The sequence below is a fragment of the Pelobates fuscus genome, chromosome 2 (genome assembly GCF_036172605.1).
Source record: "Pelobates fuscus isolate aPelFus1 chromosome 2, aPelFus1.pri, whole genome shotgun sequence".
In the NCBI taxonomy this organism is placed as follows: Eukaryota; Metazoa; Chordata; class Amphibia; order Anura; family Pelobatidae; genus Pelobates; species Pelobates fuscus.
In genome coordinates this window covers 238915733-238932864 of record NC_086318.1, presented here as the reverse complement: position 1 = coordinate 238932864, position 17132 = coordinate 238915733, and positions in this window count along the sequence as shown.

The window sequence follows — 17132 nt, the reverse complement described above, 5'->3', positions numbered from 1 at the left end:
GAACGAGGCAGGGATGCCCACTGTCCCCCATCCTCTTTGCCCTATCCCTCAAACCCTTAATGCACCTCATTCGCACCACACACACGATAACAGGTATCACAGTACGCACACAAACATACAAAGCAGCGGTGTACACCGACGACCTGCTATTGTCACTCACGAACCCGTCACACTCCCTCCCACCTCTCCTCAAACTCATAGAGGAATATTCCGAGATATCGGGATACCGGCTAAATCTAGATAAAACCGAGGCACTCATGCTCAATATAGAACCAAACCACAGACAAGAGATACAAAACACATACCCATTCAGATACGCCTCACACACAACACTATTACCATGCTGCCCAACTCACCCACATACAAAACCTCCACGCACCACCAGGGATCAAACGGTGGGTTGAACTGGAACATGTTCTATTTGGCTTTGACCTCCCCTCCCTCTACCTCTGGGTACCAAGAAAATCCAGACCCATGCCACCACCAACACTCCCAACACTGTCAAACTCCATTGCCATATGGGACAAACTCACCAAGAAATTCCCCATCATCAATAACCCAACACCACTAACCCCCATACTGCGCAATGAAAGCCTTCCTCCCATGCATGAACCCGAAAGACTTTGCACACTATGAATACAATGACCTCTATAGGTTCTACCACTTCTTTGTTGGTGGGAAACTACTACACTACAACGAACTACCACAACCACACCGAGCATACAACACTCACGACCTCTTCAGATACATACAACTGAGGAGCTTCCTGGAACTCCCAGAAAACACGACAGCAGCCACCACCAGACTTACAACTTTCGAAAGAACATGCATACACAACCCAACCCACAAAGGACAGATCACTAAAAATTACACACTATTAATCACTAACCAACCACCGGGAGCAATGGCATATGTGGCGGCTTGGGAGAGGGACCTGGGACCACCAGACGACCCGACAGGCTGGCAGGAGGTGTGGGAGGCCACGGCATCCATATCCATATGCGTAAATCATAAAGAACAGGCCTACAAAACTATGCTGAGATGGTACCTAACACCTACACGGCTATACCACATGGGAAAGGCAGACACAGACCTGTGCAGGAAGCAGTGCGGACACAGGGGCACATATATACACCTTTGGTGGCAATGCCCCAAGCTGACGCCACTATGGACAGAAGTAGCACATCTGATCTCCAACCTCCTCCACACCGACATACCCCTATACCCCTGGATATGGCATCTGTCCAAGCCATGGGAACCCCTAACTAGAGCACAAAACAAACTCACGAACAGACTGGCCTTAGCAACTAAACAAGCAATAGCAGAACTCGGGGGCACCCCGAATATACCCACATTAGCTGTAGTCATACGCAAAACCAGGTAGGCTATGGAGATGGACAGGCTCTCAGCCAAGATCCACGAAACATCACATGACTTCTATAAAATTTGGGACCCATGGCTGAACGAGCCCTCCCTAACATGAGACCCCCCAAACACTAGGCCAAACAGCAGGACCTCGCACTCATACCACAAAGAAGGGAAGACCTCAGCCATTATGATAGAGGAAGATCCCTGGCACAGACTGGGGCGGAGGGCCCACACAGGAGCTCATCCGAGCAACCCATCAGCAGGCCCAACACACAAGATCACACCCAAAGAGCACGCATGGCCCGCAACAAAAGAGCCTAAAATACGCCCATGCAGGGAATCGAAACACCAAACTGGAACCCTTGACACATTAAATAGAACCACAACTTAAACCCTGAGACCGAGAACTCGTTCCACTTGTATTTGTATCCATACTTTTGTAAATATGTGTTATTTTTTGCGTTACATTATTTTATATTACCTTGTACATTTAGTGCAAAGACAATGGGGCACAACATGACGCAGCCAAACAGACAGGCACCAATTAAAAGTTCTGCGAAACCAACCGTATCACATGCCCCTGTCTGTCAAATCAAGCATATCAAATGTCTATGTAATGTATGCCTTTTGTCTCTTTTATTGTGAAAACCTGAAAACCTGAAAACCTGAAAACCCAATAAACACAGAATGTTTAAAAAAAAAAAAAAGATGTCCGCATAAACCAATTTTTGTGTGTATAATGAATAATTTAGGGTAGGCAGATGCATGCATAATTAGATAAATCCTACCAGATGATTTACTCTAACTATTAGGAGTAGCATTGATTGGGATACATACCTAACTGGATAAAATATAGTAAAAAAAAAACTAATAAAGGATACACATTTCCCTACAATCTGTAAGGTAAGGATATATTGGGGCCAACTTAGGCCACAATTTAATTATTTTGGATAAGCTTTTGACATTTTAACAATCTATCGTCAGGGAGGTATTGCTGATATCCCTCTAGTCACCCTCAGCAAGTCCACATCTGGATTCCCCTTTAAATTTATGAAGAGCCAAAAACAGGGTGCAAGGGAATACTGACAACGGACAACAGCTCAAATAGCCTGCCCTTCAGTGGGTCCCTGCTCCGATCTCAAGCTGGTTTTAGATCATCTTGTGCCATTACAAAAAGAACCAGGGCAGGCTATTTGGACTGTTGTCCATACTCAGTATTCTCTTGCACCATGTTTTTTTGCTCTCCCTAAGTTTAAAGGGTAATCCAGACATGGACACCTTTCTCAAGGTGCCTAGAGGGATATTAGCTATACCTCACAGACAGTGCCTAACAAAGTTGAAACGATCATCTGGGGTTGCTGTATCTCTCATGCAGAGAGAGAAGACCTGCAGTTTGGGCGGGATCAGTCTATTTGTTTTTTTTATTTAATTCGACTCCCACTTTGAAATGAGTGTAGGACCCACCAATAATTGGGTATTGTGATGTAGTGGTGGGCTTAACAGGGTATAGCCATATGGTGGAACTGAATTCCCATATATGTTTGCTGAGATAAGTAATTTTAAGAAGCCTTGTAAAATGTAAAACTGTATTTTTGTGGGTGATGGATATAGAGCAGATATATGTTTATTATCAGCCAGTTTAGGATGATATTTGGCGAGCTGACTTACAGTACACCCAACCGACAGCAGTCAAGCCCCAACCCCCCAGCTTTTTTTTTTCCAGTGTTCAGACATCACTCGCATCACAAGTGGTACACATAGTGTCTGGATATGTCATCATGCTGCTGCATTATCAAGCATAATCATAAATATAAAGAAAAGGAATACAGACAAAACGAAAAAATAAATATATATACCGTATATACTCGAGTATAAGCCGAGCCGAATATAAGCCGAAGCCCCTAATTTTACCCCAAAAAACTGGGAAAACTTATTGACTCGAGTATAAGACTAGGGTGGGAAATGCAGCAGCTACTGGTAAATTTCTAAATAAAATTTGATCCTAAAAAAATTATATTAATTGAATATTTATTTACAGTGTGTGTATATAATGAATGCAGTGTGTGTATGAGAATGCAGTGTGTGTATATAAGAGTGCAGTGTGTGTGTATGAGAATGCAGTGTGTGTGTGTGTATGAATGCAGTGTGTGTGTATGAGTGCAGTGTGTGTATGAGTGCAGTGTGTGTGTATGAGTGCAGTGTGTGTGTATGAGTGCAGTGTGTATGAATGCAGTGCGTGTGTGTGTGATGCAGAGTGTGATGCAGAGCCTTGGTGGGGGGTTATTTTTTAATTATTATTTTAATATTGTTTTTTGTTTCATTAATATTTTTATTATTATTATTATTTTTTATTTTATTATTATTATTTTTTTTATTATTATTTTATTATTATTATTATTATTTATATATATTAATTTTTTCGTCCCCCCTCCCTGCTTCCTAGCTGGCCAGGGAGGGGGCTCTCACTCCCTGGTGGTCCAGTGGCATTGGTAGTTCAGTGGGGGGAAGAGGGGGGCTGGCAGGGAGCACTTACCTCTCCTGCAGCTCCTGTCAGCTCCCTTCTTCTCCGCGCTGATCCGGTCAGCTCCTCTGTCAGGTCACACTGTAAGTCCCCCACAGGAGTCCCCCACAGGAGTTCTCAGCAACATCTTCCTTGTGGAAAAGAAAGGCCGCCAGATGCGCCCAGTTATCAACCTTCGAGCCCTAAACACCATAGTACACTACCGCCACTTCAAGATGGAGGGCATTCATCTCCTGCGGGATTTACTCCTACGAGGAGACTGGATGGCGAAATTAGACCTCAAAGATGTTTACTTAACGGTCCCAGTGACCGAGGCATCCAGGGACTTACTACGCTTCCTCTGGAAAGGCGACACTTGGCGATTCACATGCCTCCGCTTCGGGCTCTCGTCAGCTCCGTGGTGCTTCACCAAATTGATGCGCCCTGCCATGGCTTGGTTGCGCAGCCGAGGAGTACGACTGATAGTCCTCCTGAAGCACCTATAGTGGACGATGTATCTTTTCTCTCACCTGGGTTTCCTCCACAATTAGGAAAAATCCTGCCTATACCCTTCCTGACGCATGGAGTTCATCGGGTTCACGGTAGACTCAGAAGCGGAATCTCTCAGCCTCCCTCCAGCCAAAATACGCTCCATCTGCAAGGAACTACGCCGCACGATTCATTGGCCTAAATCCAGGCGGTGTTTCCAGCCCCTCTCCATTATCGTGCCCTCCAACACCTGAAGATAGCACATCTTCGCAACGGGGCTTGGTTTCCCTGGATTCGGAAACCCGAGACGAATTGACCTGGTGGATCCACAACCTATCCGCTTGGATTGGCAAGGCCATCTTCGGTTCACAACCGGAATTCACGGTGGATTCAGACGCAAGTCTCCACGGTTGGGTGCCCATTGCAATGGTGTGACTACCGGAGGATGCTGGTCAGAGGCCGAATCCACATCAATGCCCTGGAACTCCTGGCCGGCTCCTACACGATCTGGAGCTTCGCGAACGGGACCGCCAGTGCGTGCATCAGACTGCGCATGGACAACATCTCAGCAGTTTGCTATGTCAACCACATGGGCGGCACGCACTCAGCTATGCTGGCCCGCTCCAGGCTGAATACCTCCCTGGTCTCCACAATACCCATGCGGACTGGAGCTCACGCTATCTGTCAGACAGCAGCGATTGGAAATTGGATGTAGATGTGTTCTCCGCTATCTCGTCCCTCTGGGGACCTTTTGCCTTTGACCTCTTTGCTTCCAGGCTCAACGCCCAGCTGCCCCGGTTCTACAGCTGGTGCGCAGACCCAGCCGCGGAAGCAGTGGATGCCGCAAGACTGGTCCGGCTCACCCCTTTACGCCTTCCCTCCATTTGCCATGATCCCTCGGGTTCTACCCCAAGTACGACGCCAGATGGCCGACTTAGTCTTGCTGACCCCATTCTGGGGTACCCAGTCATGGTTCCCACAACTCCTGGAACTGGCGATAGACGCGCCCAGACTTCTGCCATCCTACCAGACCTTCTGCTGGACCCATTGGGCCAACGACATCCCCTCCTACTGGACGGTTCGCTGCGGCTACTCGCATGGAGGATTTCGGGGTCCCCTGGGAAATCCAAGGTGTTTCGGACACAACTCGACGCCTCCTGGCAGATGCATGTGCTCCCGGCACTAGACGATCATATGGGACCGCTTGGAGAGCTTGGACTGGCTGGTGCCTGGCTCGGGACTTGGATCCCATTTCAGCTCCTGTGACGGTGATACTCCAGTTCCTCACTTCATTATTCGAAGCGGGTCGGGCATATTGCACGATTAATCTGTATAGATCAGCCATCTCTTCGGCTCACCAAGGTTTCGACGGCTGTCATGCAGGCCAACACCCCTTGGTGTGCCGCTTACTTAGGGGTTCACACCTGTCGCGTCCCCCCAGGCCTCGATACATGGCTACATGGGACGTATCCTGCGTCCTGTCACTGTTTACTTCCTGGCCTCCTAATTCAGACCTCACCCTGCAACAACTGTCGGCCAAATTGCTTTCCCTGTTCTGCCTCATTTTGTGCGAACGGGTTTCGGATGTACGGGCCCTGGACTACGATGCTAGGTCTTTCACCCCGGATGGGCTGACATTTAACATCTCCAGACGGACTAAGATGGCTATACGTTCAGTCTCGTATCCGAGTTTTCCAACTACCCCGATGTTGTGCCCAGTGACCTGTTTGAGAGAATATGAACTTCGGACGAAGGCCCATCGGTCGACATCGTCCCCTCAGCTCTTTCTCTCGATTCGTCGACCCTTCGCCCCGGTATCAAGCACTACCTTGGCTCGTTGGGTGAAATGGATAATGTCCCTGGCTGTTGTGAATGCATCCATCTTTGGCGTTCACTCCACGCGAGGGGCATCAGCCACATCTATGGCATCTTCGGGAGCGCGCCTGGAAGACCTGATGAGGATGGCGGACTGGTCGAAAGAATCCACCTTCAGGGAATTTTCCTTTTGGCCTCCGCCACATGTTTTCTCTTCGGTTATTGCTCAGCTTTAAACTAGCAATATGACCCTCCGTGTCTTGACATAAAATTACATGATTTTGCTATTACATGACGGAAAGTCATGATTTTATGAAAGACACGGAGGCGAGTATTGTCCCACCCTATAAATTATTTTTTCTATCTTTGTTTCCCCCCCCCCTGTTGTTTTTATATCCCAGGTCGGTAAGTATTGCATTGTGCTCCACATTAGATGACCTGCTATATGCATCTGACCTATTTATGTTATGTATGCCTGGGGGTTCTTAGTCTGGCATTATGGACACTATGTTGTCTTTGATTTCCAATATATTGTGTCTTGGCATGCACAATTGGTTTAAGTACCGATTTAATGTTTGGGCTCCTGTTCTTATGTTTTCACAGGTTGATTCTGCGCTTTTGACGCTGTACAGAGATCCTCACTTCTTCCCAAGACTTCACCACGTTAGCTAGAGATCTATGGATGGTGCTGTGATGGACTCCCTATCGTTGACATTTCGTCACTTGTTGTCGGTTTAGTTCCAATTCACAGATGGTTCCTGACAGTATCCGGCTGGACTTCGGGATGTTTTGCCCTTCTATGTTCTGGACTGTTCCTCGGTTCCTGTTAGCTGGTTCGGTGTTGCATCTCCAAAGAACGAGGAATTGTGTGGGGAGGTGCTGTCTATTATACTGGGACTTGGTATGGGAGTGGTCTATCACTATGGTTACCGTTTTTTCTTACTGTTTGTATTCTTTGCTGCTATTGGTGGACAGTAAAGAAAGGGTTAAGCAATACTCGCCTCCGTGTCTTTCATAAAATCATGACTTTTCGTCATGTAATAGCAAAATCATGTAATTAACTACCATGTTTTCCTCTTAGGTCAAAGGGAACATGTAGCAGGGACCCTGTAAAATATACTCAATGCTAACAGTATCCAAATTAGTCACATCTCCGTCTAATTATATGTAAAAAAAAAAAAGTGTAGTATATTACTTATACTTCAAAGGCAAAAATTCTAATTGATCCTCTCTATCTTCATCATGAGTGGGAAAGATCGTGTAGCATGTAAAGATCGATGTAGGATTTGCTGAGTTGGCAACTTTCCTGGAGACCACAATTTCTCCAACCCCCTTTTTTAAACAGCAGAGTCATGTTGCAATAAACATGCTAAAGAATATTGTATGTGCTAAATCCTAGCAAAACAAATTCATACTTAATAGTTCAACGATGATGAAACCATTGGACTCCTACTCATTCCTGTGTAGGACCTGTGTATACCCAAGTAATTAAATGTAAAATACCAAGTAGAACCAAATATTTACATAGCATTGCACTTCTAAGAATATGTAATCAGTGGCAGATTATCCACAAGGTGACCTAGGTGCCTACGTAGGGCATGCGGCTGCTATTATGGACATTTAATCTCCTCCTGTTGATGACTTGTGGCCAGGTCCCCAGGAAGTCTCCTGTGAAATGTGGCCACGACAAGTGCAATAAAACTGCAAGGGAGCATTATCGAGTTTGGCTCAGATAATGCTCCCTCACAGTTCTCTATGAAGTGGCACATAATATATTTATTGAGAGATGGATAGAGGCCAAAATGACATTTATCTATGTCTTTTTAAGACACTAACCCCTCCACACTCCCTGTCTACACTCCTCCTCAACAGACAGTCTATTTTTCCTTCATCTCCTCCCCTCAGGTCTGGCAAGTTAATTGCATGATTTTGCTATTACATGACGAATAGGCATGATTTTATTAAAGAAACGTAGGCGAGTATTACAACTGAGACATCCCAGGTCGTGGAGTAGTGAGGCCTGGGTGGTCGGGAAAATCGAGAGCCTTTGAGGAGTCGACACACTAAGGGGTGTTGCCCTGCAGGACATCCATTAAAGCCTTGATGAGTCAAAGAGATGGCAGACCGATAGAGATTGATAGTCCAGTAAGCTTTCCCCGCTTCAAAGAGGGAAGTCAGAAATTGCAGGACCATGGTTACAGGAGCTGAAATGGCACCAGCCAAGCTGACCCATATGCCCGTCTAGTGCTGGGAGCCCACGCTTCTGCCAACAGGCATCTAGTTGTTTCCGAAACTCCCTGGATCTCCCATGGACCCCGGAGATCGGCCATGCCAGGAGCGGAAGGGAGCCTTCCAACAGGAGGGGATGACATCGTACCATCGGGTCCAGCAGCAGTACTTGAAACGATGGCAATAGTCCACTGTCATCTCGAGAATTTGAGGGAACCATGACTGCATCTCCCAGAAGGGGGTCACCATGACTAACTCGGCCCGGTGCCTGCGTGTTTGCAGGAGTGAGTGCGAAATCATGGAGAATGGAGGGAAAGCATACAGGAGGTCTATGCTCCAGTCTTGCAGGAAGGCGTCTACTGCCTCCGCTGTCGAATTCGGCCTCCAGCTGAAGAAACGTGACAGTTGGGTGTGAGCCGGGATGTGAAGAGATCAATGGCAAAGGGACCCCAGAGAGATGATATACTGGAGAACACGTCCGTGTCCAATCTCCAGTCGCTGGTGTCCGAAAGATATCGTGACCCCCAGTCCGCTTGAACGTTGTGCAGGCCTGGTAAGTATTCCGCGTAGACCATCAGGTTCTGTTCCAGGCAAAACTCCCAAAAGTCTTTCGCCAATCTGCCCAACACCACAGACTGTGTACAGCACAGGTGGTTGACATATCTCACTGCTGAGACGTTGTCCATGCGGAGGCGAATGCATGCCAGGGCCGTTCCCTCGCGAAACTGCAGATGGCGAAGGAGCCTGCCAGGTGTCAGGGCTCCGCGGGCAGCGGTGAGGGGAGGCTGCAATCCTCTCGCAGCACTCACCCTCGGTCCGTCGCCGCCCGCGGTCCCCTCTCCCCTTACCGTTAAGCGAGCGGCGTCCTCTCCTCCTGACACGCCGCTCGCGTCCTCCTCTCCTCCTCCCAGCGGCAGCATGTCTAACGCTGCACGCTGGGAGCCGGCACTATTATCTAAGCGCCGGGGTCACTCACGTGACCCGGCGTTAAAGCTACAGTGCAACAAACACAGTGGGGGGTATAGATATCCCCCACGTGTGTTTGTTAATACTGATTGGTGGTTAGCCAATCAGGATTCAGGCTAGGATTTAAATACTTACCTTTCCTGTCTATCTGTGCCCTGTTGTGGTCTTTGCTTTATAGTATCGATTGTGAACGTGTGCTTTCTGGTTACGTACCCTCTGGCTTGTTATACTGACTTTGTGACTTTCTCCTACCCTTTGACCTCGGCTTGTTTCTCGTTATTCTGTTTTCTGGTTCCCCTTACTCGGCTTGTCTCCTGACTATTCTTTGTGTGCTTAGCCCGGCCACTCTAAGGACCGGTACAGCACACTTTCTGTGTGTGTGTCTGTGTGTGTGTTAGCGTGTTGGGTTCCCCGGGATCGTGACATTACAACAGGGCCATAATGGAACCTGCTGACATACCACAGCTCCTAGTTAATCAGGAGGCTAGAATGGATGGCTTGGACCACCGTATGGATCAGTTTGCTCAAGCTTTGCAGACCATACTGGCTCGTACTGCACACCTGCAGCCTGCCGTCCAGGAGGCGGTTGCTGCTGTGCCCGAACCCATTGCCACTCCAGTACCCGTTCCTGCCCATGTAGTCCATATGACACCGCCACAGCGCTATAGTGGTGACCCAGCATTGTGTCGTGGTTTCCTCAATCAAATTGACATCCATCTGGTGATGAATCCACGTTCCTATCCCACCGACAGATCCAAAATTGCCTTTTTGATAAACCACCTGTCTGGGAGAGCTTTAGCATGGGCAAACCCCATGTGGGAAAATATGTCTCCTATGTCCTTTGCGGATTTTTTGTCCGCATTCAAACGCACGTTTGATCAACCCGGTAGGGTTGCCTCTGCTGGCAAAGCTCTGCTTAGGGTTCGACAGGGTAACAGATCTGTAGCGGATTATACTATCGAATTCCGCACTCTAGCAGCTGAAGTGGTTTGGAATAACGACGCCCTCGTAACAGCCTTTCAGGAGGGTTTGGCCGCTTACATACTGGATGAAATAGCATCCAGGGAACTGCCTGTCCTTCTAGATGATATTATAGACTATGTAATCCTTATTGATAACCGCATTAGGGAGAGACGTAGTCAAAGACGGCTGGATACACGGGTGTTACCTGCTCTACCCAGTACTGCATTACTAGCGTTACCCGCTCCTAGGCAACCATCCCCCGAACCCATGCAATTGGGTGCTACGGGGTTAACTGAGGCTGAAAGAACGTATCGTAGAAGGGAGGGGTTATGTCTCTATTGTGGAAAGAGGGGTCACCACTGTAATACATGCCCTAAATTACAGGGAAACTCCAGCACCTAAGGCCTAGAGAGGGGTCGGCCTCGGGTGTTATGACTTTGTCCCCTCATGTGTCCATCTCCAGACCATTTATTACGGTCTCTCTTTTGGTCAATAAAACCACCATAACAACTAAAGCCTTGATCGATTCAGGTGCGGCTGACAACCTTATGGATGAGACCTTTGCCAGAACCGCAGCCTTGACTTTGATCCTAAAGGCCACACCCTTGGCCGTTGAGGCCATAGATGGTAGACCCCTTGAGAGACCTCTGGTGACCCATGAGACCCAAGATATAGAGATGTGTGTGGGTGCTTTACACAAGGAAAGGTTAACCTTCCAAATAATTGACTCCCCTACTGCTTCCATAGTTCTGGGTTTTCCCTGGTTAGTGAAACACAACCCAGTACTTGATTGGGGTTGTTTAGACATACTCTCCTGGGGGGAATCTTGTCAACGAGACTGTATGGCCCAAGTACGTCCCATTTGTTTACTTAACGTGCCCACGGCTAAACCGCTTTCTGTTTCTGTCCCTTCTGTGTATGCAGACCTTGCTTTGGTTTTCGAAAAAAGGGAGGCAGATAAGCTACCCCCACACCGTGAGTATGACTGTGCCATAAACCTATTACCGGGTACTATGCCTCCTAGGGGTAAGGTCTACCCTCTTTCTGAGAAAGAAAACCAGGTCATGGAGGAGTACATACGAGAGGCCTTAAGTAAAGGTTTTATTAGAAGGTCCTCCTCTCCTGCTGGTGCTGGTTTCTTTTTTGTGGCAAAAAAGGAGGGCGATTTGAGACCGTGTATAGACTACAGAGCCCTAAACAATATAACGATTAAAAATGCCTATCCGATTCCCCTCATTACCGAATTGTTTGATCGTGTCAAAGGTTCTAGATATTTTACTAAACTAGACCTCAGGGGGGCTTATAACCTTGTTCGTATTAAGGAGAATGATGAATGGAAAACGGCGTTCAATACGCGTAGTGGGCATTACGAGTATCTGGTCATGCCTTTTGGATTGTGTAATGCTCCTGCCGTTTTTCAGGACCTCATAAACGATGTCCTTAGAGATCTACTGCATGTCTGTGCTGTAGTCTACCTAGATGACATACTTGTATATTCTCCAGATTTGAAGACACATCATACTCATGTTAGGATGGTGCTTAAAAGGTTGTTGCAGAATGGTCTTTATTGTAAATTAGAGAAATGCTTATTCGACCAAACCTCTGTACAATTCCTGGGTTATGTTATTTCTGAACAAGGATTCAGCATGGATCCTTCAAAATTGGAAGCTATACTGTCCTGGCCCCTTCCCCAAGGACTTAAGGCAATACAGCGATTTATAGGGTTTGCCAATTATTATAGAAAGTTTGTTAAAAACTTCTCATCCATTATTTCCCCTATCACTAAACTGACAAAAAAGGGTTTACACCCCAGGGTTTGGAATCCTAATGCTATTGTGGCCTTCGAGACTCTAAAAAAGGCATTTGCCACTGCCCCTGTGTTACACCATCCTGATCCTTCCCTTCCCTTTGTACTGGAGGTAGACGCCTCTGAATCAGGTATAGGAGCAGTGTTGTCACAAAGACAATCGTATGACGAACCCCTCCTTCCCTGTGGTTACTTTTCAAAACGCTTGTCAGAGTCTGAAAAGAATTACGACGTTGGGAACAGGGAATTATTAGCTATAGTGATGGCATTTAAAGAATGGAGGTACTTGTTAGAGGGAGCTAGACACAAGATTTTGGTTATAACCGATCATAAAAATCTATCCTATATCGCAGATGCTAAGAGGTTATCCTCTCGTCAGGCTAGATGGTCTTTATTTCTCTCACGTTTTCAGTACATAATCACATACAGGCCTGGTTATCGAAATGTCAAGGCTGATGCCATCTCCCGCCAGTACGAACCTGTAGATTCTATTACCTCCACTCCTGAGCCCATTGTACCCACAACTAATATAATAGCTACTACCCGTTTGGTTATCTCGTCTCTTTTTCTTGATGGTATCAAGTCATACCAACCCCAAGCACCCTCTGAGACACCTACTGGTAAGCTGTACGTGAAAGTAAAAGACAGAAAGAAGTTGTTGACTTTATTTCACACAGCCAAAACGGCTGGTCATCCAGGGGTTACCAAGACTTACAAGGGTCTTCTCCAACAGTTTTGGTGGCCCTCACTCAAAAAAAGACGTGGTAGATTACGTGCAGGCTTGCCGTGTCTGTACACAGTGTAAGTCCCCTAATGTTAAACCCCTGGGACTCCTTATGCCCCTATCTGTACCCAAGAAACCGTGGACACACTTATCCATGGACTTTATTGTGGATCTTCCTTCATCTGATGGGCAGACAGTAATTTTGACTGTAACGGATAGGTTCTCCAAAATGGCGCACTTCATTCCGCTTAAGAAGCTACCTTCTGCGGTTCAGTTGGCTCAGGTGTTTGCCAAAGAAGTGTTCCGCTTGCATGGTATACCACAAGATATCGTATCTGACAGGGGCCCTCAGTTTGTCTCTCGGTTTTGGAGAGGCTTTTGTGCTGAGATGGGGGTCTCCTTATCGTTTACTTCCTCCTATCATCCGCAATCTAATGGAGCTGCCGAACGAGCAAATCAGTCTGTGGAGTTGTATTTACGCTGTTTCACGAATGCACACCAGGACAACTGGTCCCGTCTCCTTCCCTGGGCTGAGTTTGCCAGGAACACTGTGTCTCATTCTTCTACTGGCGCAAGTCCTTTTATGGTGGCTTATGGGTTCCAACCCGCTGTCCTTCCCGGTGTATTCTCCGACAAGGGAATGCCCGCTTTGGACGAGCACCTCGCCTCCTTACGGAAGATGTGGGATCAGGTCCATGCTGCTCTTTGTCGTGCTGCTGCTACTCAAAAGAGGTTTGCTGATCGTCGTAGGTGTGCGGCTCCTTCTTATGCTCCGGGTGATAGGGTTTGGTTGTCCTCTAGGAATCTCCGCCTTAGGGTTCCCTCGATGAAGTTCGCGCCCAAGTTCCTTGGTCCCTATAAGGTGTTGCGTAGGGTGAATCCTGTATCCTACTCCCTGGCCTTGCCCCCTTCCATGCGCATACCTAACACCTTTCACACCTCCCTTTTGAAGCCCTTGCTCTGTAATCGGTTCTCTGGCTCTCTCAGGCGTTCCGATGCCCTCCGCGCGGTCTCTAGTGACGTATATGAGGTGGCTGCTCTCCTTGATTCTCGTTTCTCTCGAGGTCGGTTGCAGTATCTAGTTGATTGGAAGGGTTATGGCCCGGAGGAGCGGTCGTGGGTTTCTGTCTCTGACTTGGACGCCCCCTCCTTGATCCGCTCCTTTCATGCGCGGTTTCCTTTGAAGCCTTCGGCTTCCCGCCCCCTGGGCGGTCTTCGAGGGGGGGGTTATGTCAGGGCTCCGCGGGCAGCGGTGAGGGGAGGCTGCAATCCTCTCGCAGCACTCACCCTCGGTCCGTCGCCGCCCGCGGTCCCCTCTCCCCTTACCGTTAAGCGAGCGGCGTCCTCTCCTCCTGACACGCCGCTCGCGTCCTCCTCTCCTCCTCCCAGCGGCAGCATGTCTAACGCTGCACGCTGGGAGCCGGCACTATTATCTAAGCGCCGGGGTCACTCACGTGACCCGGCGTTAAAGCTACAGTGCAACAAACACAGTGGGGGGTATAGATATCCCCCACGTGTGTTTGTTAATACTGATTGGTGGTTAGCCAATCAGGATTCAGGCTAGGATTTAAATACTTACCTTTCCTGTCTATCTGTGCCCTGTTGTGGTCTTTGCTTTATAGTATCGATTGTGAACGTGTGCTTTCTGGTTACGTACCCTCTGGCTTGTTATACTGACTTTGTGACTTTCTCCTACCCTTTGACCTCGGCTTGTTTCTCGTTATTCTGTTTTCTGGTTCCCCTTACTCGGCTTGTCTCCTGACTATTCTTTGTGTGCTTAGCCCGGCCACTCTAAGGACCGGTACAGCACACTTTCTGTGTGTGTGTCTGTGTGTGTGTTAGCGTGTTGGGTTCCCCGGGATCGTGACACCAGGAGCTCCAGCACGTTGATGTGTAGCAGTGATTCGGATTCCGACCAGCGGCCCCCTAGCCATGGAGGCTCGCACCAGTCGATGGTGAATTCCGGCAGTGAGCCGAAGATCGCCTTGCCATTCCATGCGGACAGGTTGAGGATCCACCATCATAGTTCGTCCCTCGTTTCGCTGTCCAGGGACACCAGATCCGCGTAGGATGCACTGGCCCTTAGGTGTGCTATTTTAAGGCGCTGCAGAGCCCGGATAGCGGAGCAGGCCTGGAAATACTGCCTGTATAGATGAGGCCAGTAGGCCGATGAGCCGTGCAAGTTGTCACAAGGTGAGCTGGGGTCGGATGAGGGCTCTGCGAAGTTCTTTGCGGATGGATCGAATCTTGGCCATCGGCAGGCTCAGCGTCGCCTCCCCCGAGTAACCCTAGGAATTACATGAGAGTGGTGGGGGTCAGGCATGACTTTTCCCAGTTGATAATGAACCCCAATTGGGAGAGGAGGCTTATGGCTAACCGTAGGTATGTAAGGAGAGTGGAGCGCTCCTGAGCCATGAGTAGGATGTCGTCTAGGTATATAATTAGACAAACCCCCCTGACTGCGCAACCAGGCCATCGCTGGTCGCAGCAGTTTCATGAAGCACCACGGTGCTGAGGAGAGGCCAAAGGGTAGGCAGGTAAATCGCCAAATCTCGTGCCGCCAGTGGAAGCGCAGGAGGTCTCGGGACGTCACTGTAACCGGTACAGTCAGGTATGCATCCTTGAGATCTAGTTTTCCTAACCAGTCTCTTACAAGGGCTGTAAATGCCCCAACGAAACGCCCTAAGTCCTTAATAAAGGAATCGCCAAAGAGTAAGTCTTGGGCGTCCTTACCAGCCTTCATGAGGGCAAGATTGGCCAGCTTGGGCTCAATCTTAAACAAGATGGCTTTACACCGTTCTATAGAGAGGGAGGTGTTAACACTCCCGTCAATACAAATTGCTCTCTGGACCCAACCAAGTAGGTTTTCAGGTTCTCCGCTCTGGCGTCTTCCGCCAAGTCAAACAATTTGGCCAGGGGACCGAAAATATCCAGGTGTTTATCCTGGCATGACTTCAAGGCAGAGTACAGCTCTCTACAGGGGTTCCAGCCCAGTTTAGTGAGGAACTGAGTCATTTTGGGGTCTACCTCAGGAGTGTCACATACTTTATTAGGCACCACAGGCATGGGACAGTCTGCCCTCATTTTGTTACGTGCCGCTTTGCTAAGAGGGCGCCGTACCCAATTCTCAAGGTACTGGCAACGTGGTCGGCCAGGAGCCACTCTGCCGACCTCGGATGGTGTAGGTCATCCGGGTCGAAGAGTGGGACACCCAACGGGTCCACGAGGGTGGACCCCACAGCCGCGGGGTGCCTAGTTCCTGGATTGCCTCCGGACGTCTCTGTCTGAGCAGAGGGAAGGAGGTCAAAGCCCACATCTGCGGCATCCATATCAGAGTCACTGTCCGACTCAATCTTAGCCTCCTCACCAGACCCGATATCTGAGTCTGAGTCACTCTCTAACTGTGCTCTGGCACATTTCCATAGCCGCGCCCGTTCTTCCTGGCGCGGAAAGGCTCTTTTGTGTGGATGATAAACGCTTTCTGGGGCGACCGTAGGTATGCCAGTCAGAGAATTTCTGGAGGCAGAAGGATGTTTGGACTTATGGGTAGCCTTTCTGGGTGTCTCTCCCGGTGGGTCCACAGCAGGACGTGATAGTGGCGTCGTGGAGCCCGAGAAATGCTCGTCCAAAGGATGTGTCAGTAGGGCTTGGGAAATAGTATGGGAGAGGGTAGATGACATTGACCCCATGGCTGCCATAATGGCGTCTGTCACTGAGCACTGTAGCGCTAAGAATTGTGCCCCTTCAGGGTGGATAGGTCTGTCTACCAGGGTGGGTGGAGTGCCCGAGGTGACAGGGGTGTCTCCCAGATTAAATGGGGCATCAGTCTCCCCAGAGGGTGGGGATCCGGAAGGTAGTCTGGGTTTAGGCATAATGGAGAACAAAAAACAGGACATAATCCCTAATTACTAAATTATCAGAATAGTATTGGTTAGTCACCCAAAACTGAAAGCAATAGGTATAAAAGAGATCTCACCAGGGCCCAGACCAGTGGCACATGCTCACACAAGGTAGGCAGGAAGACATGAAGTCAGAAAATGGCCGCTGGCAATCTCACGAGATTTGCAGCAAAATCCTGTGAATTCATTAAGTTAAAGAACAGAACATTCTGTAAAATGAAACGAATTCGTGGAAATAGATAGACTAATATAAGGAAGAGGAGAAAAACAGACGAATGAGCAGACCGTTCGTGCAAAAATTAGTCAAACGCGGCAGGTGATTGGTGCTATCTGCCGGTAAAACTAGCGAACAGCATGTGTTCGTGCTGAATT